Source organism: Alexandromys fortis, unplaced genomic scaffold (assembly GCF_014885135.2).
Source record: "Alexandromys fortis isolate MF-2015 unplaced genomic scaffold, M_Fortis_MF-2015_v1.1 scaffold_116, whole genome shotgun sequence".
Taxonomy (NCBI): Eukaryota; Metazoa; Chordata; class Mammalia; order Rodentia; family Cricetidae; genus Alexandromys; species Alexandromys fortis.
In genome coordinates, this window is record NW_026067998.1 from 2,977,617 (window position 1) to 2,985,052 (window position 7,436).

Sequence of the window (7,436 nt, forward strand, 5' to 3'; positions counted from 1 at the left end):
CAGGCCCGACTCGTGTAGGCTTTTCTCAGGTTCACGTTCAACTCAAGAGTTATTTTGGTCTGTAGACCTTCAGGGGTCAGCAAATAATTTTTTTTTTTAGATTTGTTCATTTTATTTTACCTGTGTTATGCCCAAATCCATGGGTCCTCACAAAAGCCAACAAAGGAGACCGAGTCCCATATGTAAAAGCAAAGAGCCTTTATTTTAATCAAGTTTGCAAACTTGGTCTCTCCGCATGTCCAATGTATTGGAATATCTGGAGAGCCCCAAGCTCAATTAGAAAAGGGTTTTATAGTAGTAAAGGTGGATGTGAGGGGTTTCTGAGGTTTTAAGACCCCTGATTGGCTGACATTCATCTAGGATTTCCTGGTGAGTGTATGTGCTCTGGCAGGTGTTTCTATCTACAGGAATTTCCTTCGAATGGTCTGTTCTTGTGTGGGGATGGGGTAATCTCAGCTTGTGGTGTCTCCTGCAGCCTGGCATCATCTCAGGGTAAACAACTGAGACTCCAGCCTCCATTTAAATTCATCTATGGCCAGAGTCCCAGGTGATAATGGTTGGACGAAGTAAAAAACTTCCCTTGGGTGACCTGCCCAGACTTAGATTATCATGGCTGGCCCTCACAGCCTACATGTATGTTTTGTACACTACCACCACATGTGTGCTTGCAGCATGTGGAGGTCAATAGAGGCCATTGGATACCCTGGAACTGGAGTTATAGGTGTTTGGGGGAGACAATGTGGGTGCTGGGAGTTGAATGTGGGCTTCCTGGAAAGCAGCCGTTGCTTTTATCCACTGAGCCATTTCTCAAGCCCTCCATCTGTGTCTTTTAAAATAACTTGGTCCATTTGGTTCTACATACATGTGCATGGGTGTTGGACCTATTTACTGAGTGTGAGTAGCCTCGCAGGGCTTCCATCTCTGAAGAAAATGGATCCTCTCAGCAGCTCTCGGTTACCAGTAGTTCCTCACCTAGAGATGGGACCTCATAAACCTCTCCCGCATCCACCTTGGGTTTTTGGTGGGTTTCATCTTGTACATGCCCTCCCTGTGGCTCTCACAGTGTTTCTGCACACACCCTTCCTCGTTGTCCCCTCAGCATTGGGGTGGGGGAGTAGTATAGATGTTCCATGCCAACGACAGAGCATCTGCACACCGACTGGTTGGAGGTCTCGGTAGTAATTCCCATCTCCTGCAAAAGCATCTTCTCTGCCGAGTGTGGGGAGTTTCGCAGATCAGTGAGCATGAAGCCAAGGATGCAAGGGACAGTTTATTACTATGTTCGTTTAGCAGAATAGTAATGTTAGGTCCTCTTCTAGAGCCTTTCACCCAGAAGCCACATGTTTTTGTCCCAGTTATCGGTATCAGATATAGGGTCCATATTGTGGAGCAGGCTTTATGTGCAATCAAGAATTGGTTGACTACACCCATAATGTTCTTGCCACCTTCATACCTGTAGGCGTGTTTCGTCAGGCCAGTTGTGGATCTTTCATCAGTCCAGCTGGGCAGGAATGGTGATGTCTTTCCCCACCTCTAGCGCACATAAACTCTTTTGACACCCTGGAAACTGGTTGTAGCTGGCAAGTAGGGACGCAGCTTTCAGGCCATTACCAATAGATTTTTCTATGCTCTGTGTGTCAGGTATGTGGTGTTTTCAGCAGTAGGGTCTTACTGTCAGCTTCCGCAGGATGACCAAGAGCCTATAATTTTGGGGGTTGAGTCTATAGGAACTCACGGACCAATATCTCAGAAAAAGGTAGCTCATTCCTGGCTCTGGGTTTTTTATTTGATACCCTGGGATATCTGAGGATGTCGTCCCTTCCCACTCCTTGTGTATTGTTGGGTGACTTCTTTAAGCCCCTTTATGTGTATGTGTGCTTTCTAGGAAGCCGCCACAAAGCTCTTTAGTGTTAGCTTCCCCTCTTCTACCCTGGCTTCCCAAGAGCCACCCCAATTAGTCTTTCCTTTTCCATTACTCCCCTTTCCCCTTCATACCACCATTGTTCTGGCCCCCTTCCTGAGACCCTGCTCCTCTCACGTCCCCTTACTCTCTCCTCCGTTCTGTGGCCTTCAGTTTAAACACATCTATCTAAAGATTCAAAGCTAGCATCTTCAAATGAGAGAGAACAAATACTGTCGTTTGTCCTTCCCTGTCTGGGTTACCTCAAAATAATCATTTCTAGCTTTATTTATACCTGTAAATTTCAAAAATTCATTTATCTTTACCATGAATAGAATTCCATTGTGCAAATATACTACATTTTCATTGCCCATTCCTCCACGGACAGACACTAGTCTATTTCTGCTCTTTTGCTAAGAGTGCAGCAGTGAGCATGTATGAGTTCTCTGGGATAGGGTATAAAGTCTGGGAGTGGTAGAGCTGGATCTCATGGTCAATCTGCAGCTTTTTCAGGCCCTGCCACACTGATTTCCACAGTGGCTGCACATTTGCACGCCCATCCGGTAGTGCTACCCTTTCCCGACATCCATGGGAAACAATCATTCCTAAGACCAAAACAAAAAGCCTAGATCCTTCAGCTTCCAGAAGTTGTCTTCAGTCTGATTGGGTGGTGTCCAAGGTACAAAGGCACTTCCATTTCCAAAGCTTAGCTTTGGCAGTTAGTTGGTAAGTCGTGCATACACACAAGGCACGACAGCCTGACGTGCTAGTTCTGGCTCACTGTGACTGACATCGTAGCTAAGGGTTTGTGCTAGGTAAACTGCAATCAAATAAGCAGAGTTGCGCTTGACACCAGCCTTCAAAATAAACGGTTCCTTTAACTCTGCTCATTTCTCTGTAGCAATTTTGCAGTTTGCCTGGGAGATAATGATGCTGAGGAAGTGTATTTGTGCTTTGTTCGCCAGCAGAACCTGGTGGGAAAAACACAACTTCTGATTAAAAACAGAGTGAAGTTCAAGCTTGGTTTCTGCACTCTGTGTCTCCTTCCCTTTTAGTCTTCTCATTTCCATCTGGATGTCGCCTACCCAGTAGAGGTGTTCTGAGGGCTACAGTTCTCGGCTTGGAGTTCTGAGCCCATTGATTAACCCACAAGATTAGTTTATAAAACCATTAAAACATTTCTGAGTGAATCTGTATGATTGTGAGATATGCTAATAATATCCATTATTTCCATACAGCTTAAGTATTATCATGTAAAATGCTTTTTAAAAATCAAGTTTTCCAAACTGGAAGAGGTGTGAGTGAGTGATTCTCATGTTGTAGCCACTTACGGGAGGTTGGAAACACTGTGTTCGGCAGAACAGCATTGGCGGCTGTTGTACAGAAAGGAACCGCTTTTTCTGTGAACTCGATGTTTTTAACATTTGTTTTTCATTTCTAGTTTAAATGAGAAAAAAAATCTAAGCTAAGAAATGAAAACATATTTTCTAGTTCATCATCCCTAAAAAGTATGTCATTACCTCCTCCGTTTTGGTTAGAAGGCCCACCTATAACTTTAGTTGTCCAATGCGCCCCTCTCTACCACACTGTTGTAAATCGAATTCAGGATCTCACACATGGTAAGCCATTGCTGTGCCAATGGGCTGCACTTCCAACTCTCTGTGTTCAGTGAAAGAGTCTGACTTGGGTGTCTGTTTTAGTTAGAGTCTCTATTACTGTGAAGAGACACCAGGACCATGGCAACTCTTATAAAGAAAACATTTTAATGGGATGATTGGCCCACTGTTTCAGACCATTATCATCATGACAGGAAGCATAGTAGCGTGCAGGCAGATTTGGTGCTGGAGCTGAAAGTCCTACATCATGCAGGCCACAGGAAGTCAACTGACTCATTGGACCGTATCCTGAGCATAGGAAACCTCAGAGCTTGCCTCCACAGTGACACACTTCCTCCAAGAAGGTCACAACCACTCCAACAAAGCTACACTCTTAATAGTACATTCCCTATGAGTACGTTCAAGCTACCACAATATCTATGTTGACTTTTCTTTATAGGAAAAACAAGTTAAATGCTGAAGGAATCAGGGGCATTATGAATCAAAAATATTGAGATGTTATGGATGACATGACTAAAATACCTTGTTGGTCCTGTCGTGGTGGCACATGCCTTTAATCCCAACTTTAGGGGCAGAAGCAGAGGCAGGCAAATCTCTAGGCCAGCCTGGTCTACATAGTGAGACACAGGACAGTCAGGGCTATATAGAGAGACCCTGTTTTAAAACAAAATGAACAAAAAATTCCTTAGCTTTAAAAATAAATTGACATCTGCTGTTTCTGTGGCCTTTGGCTATTCTCGTTCACATAACTGATTTTGGGTTGTGTAATAACTATCATTGTTGGCTTAAGCCTTGAGTTGGGATTTCGCTCTCATTTCCCTAAACCCCTGGTTTGTTTTCCTTGGGCCAGAATGGACCAAAATTTTTAAATGGTTAAGATCATTATTAAATAAGCTACCAGATGTAGAAGACCTTGCTCTTTCCAGAGCTCTAAGTGTCCAGAAGGTAGTGGACACTTTGAAGAGAACTTAATTCTTATCTTTAGAAAAGATACCAGGTTCCCTTTCAAAGGATGTCTTTGATCATCCCTGTTCTATCTTGACATTCTGAACTATCCTCCTTTCTTTCAAAGATTTTTAAATTTTTTTAAAATTCTTGTTTTGTGTGCAGGTGTGTGCATGTGCGCACATACCATGGTGAACGTGGTGTGCCTGTTGGGAGAGGACAGCTAGCAGAAACTGCTCTTTCTGGGGGTCAGACTAAGGGACGGCAGGCTGATGGCAGCAGGCACCTTTGGCGTGTCTTTCCAGCCCCGTCATCCCACTTTGAATTCAGGATGCCCTCCCACATCTTGTTTCCGTGTTTGGCACTCCAGCATCTCTCTGTGAGACTGGAAGGTTATGTCAAAATGCTGACTGTATTATTGACCAAACCAAGAAAACCTCACAGATTTTGAGTTGTAATTTGTTTACAAGTTAATTGGTTTCGTGGCCGAGAACAGCATCTCTGAAGGACCAGAAGGGGAATAATTTGAACCTTGTCATCTGTCTAGTTTTCTCTGCTCACTCAGTCCCACCCTTATAGCGAGAAATGAAGGGCTGTGGTTTCGTTACAGTAAATCTTTATTTATAGACACAAGCATTTGAATTTTACAAGCCTTTTTATGCCACAAGGTAGTTATTTTCAAGTATTTAAAAATATAAAAGTCATTCATACTTTGTGCTGTGTATAGACAGCCACGGGAGTTGCCTTGTGGACTGCCACTTGCACACTCCTAGATCTAGGCAGGTGTGGTAGTATTACATACCAGTGATCCTCGCACTTGGGAGATGGAGGCAGGAGAATCAAGGGCATCTTCAACTGCTTAGTAAGCTGGAAGCTAGCCTGGGACACGTGAGATCCTATCTCAGCCCCTTTCTCCCACTAACTAAAGAACAGTATAGAATAGTGACATCACCAAGCCACACTACTATGTCGATGTGCCCGCACTGCCCTTTGCTGCCCCATGTGTTTTGTGCTTTTGGTCTGGAGCTTGATCCTACTGGATTCCCAGTAGGATAAACCTCTAGTCGGCATGTTGTTACCGCTCATTTGTGGCCCTTCTATCTCAGTGGGTTACTACAGGTGTTGGTAGTTAATATTATTTATTGCTAAAGCCACCTTGCCCATTTTCTGCAAAGTTTGATGGTTGAAACCTGTGTGTGTGATGGCCTTCAAGAGAATCCCTGCCTTTGCTGCTGTCTTACAATATTCCAGTTGCCCTCCTTTACCTGGAAGGGAAAGTCATCAACGTGGCCCTTCAGCCTGCTGACTAGACCCTGCCTGACCGTAGGGGAATCTGTATCCTGGTTCTCCTGGTTAAATACAGTACACAAACCTTCCTCTTGCGGTCTACTCCCTAGGGATTAGCTCCAGATTTGGCAGGTACAGAACACGCAGATACAGACGTCTGTGTGTAATTTAGCTACAGTCCATGTTGCTCTAGGGATGCTGCTGCTGCTGCTGGTTCCTCCTCCTCCTCCTCCTCCTCCTCCTCTTCCTCCTCCTCCTCCTTCTCCGTCTTCTGTTGCTGCTGCTTCTGCTTCTGTTTCTTCTGCTGCTTCTGTTTCTTCTCCTCCTCCTTTTCCTCCTTCTCCTCTTTTTTTTTTTTTAAAAAAAAAAAACTTTTCGAGACAGAGATTTCTCTGTATAACAGTCCTGGCTGTCCTGGAACTAGCTCTTGTAGACCAGGCTGACTTCAAACTCACAGAGATCCTCCTGTCTCTGCCTCCCAAGTGCTAGTGCTGGGATTAAAGGCGTGCGCCACCACTGCCCAGCTGAGAACAGCTTCTCTCAGTTTCTCCTTTTTATTCCCTTTGGCCGGTCTCTTGGCCCTTGGATAGGGTGCAGATTTGGTGACAGGTAACTGCTCTGGTTGTTGTGGATCCCCGCCCCCCATTTCTGTCCTTCAACATTTTTTACTTATTTGCTTGTTTAAAAGCAAGTATATTTTAGAGCTTAATGTTTTAAAGCTGCATCATGCTATAGCAAATCACTGAACATTATCAGGAATTTTAGAATTTCCTCCTGTTCAAGCATAAGCCTCACATGGTGTCAGAGAGGCGAGTTGGTACTTTACATATTTAGTGATAGAATACAGTCAAGGATTTTGCTTCCTTTTTTTTTTTATTTATTAAAGATTTCTGTCTCTTCCCCACCGCCGCCTCCCCTTTTGCTTCCTTTTTATGTAGGTACTGCCTTGGTCAAGGTATGTAAATGAGAGATACCTTACTCTTGACATTTAGGGATTTTCTTGCTTCTTGCAAATTAAATTTGAGCTGGGTGGTGGTGGTACACACCTTTAATCACAGCTTTCAGGAGGCAGAGGCAGACCTGGTCTACAAGAGCTAGTTCCAGGACAGCTAGAGCTGTTACACAGAGAAACCCTATCTTGAAAAACCAAAAAGAAAAGAAATAAATAAATTTGAAGCCAAGCATAGTGACTGATGCCTTTAGTCCCAGCAGTCAGAAGAGAGAGGTGGGGGTGGAGGCAGGAAGATCTATGTGAGTTCAAAGCCAGTTTACATAGAGTTCCAGAGATACATATAGTGAGACCCCCCCCCAAAAAAAAATAAACAAAACTAAACTTGATGCATATTTTGGAAGACAGCTTGGAAAATGCAAATCCTAAGCCATTAAGAAAATATTAACAAGTATCCATCTAGGAAATTACAGAACAGCTACTCAATATGCACAGACACATCCCTCAGACTAACCCTTCCTTCCAGCTTCAGCATCAGACCGTGAAGTGTTTTCTAAATATATCTCTGGGAAAGGATACTACGGCCCATTCATAGAGTATGGAAGGTCTTTAAGAAAGATGGTGCAGGTCAACATTTATTGCTATGGACTCACAATTAGATGAAAATATCATTGTGTGAGAGAATGTATAGTGGAGTTTTCCGGGATGGGTAAACCCTGTAAACACAGCCAAGGAAAGT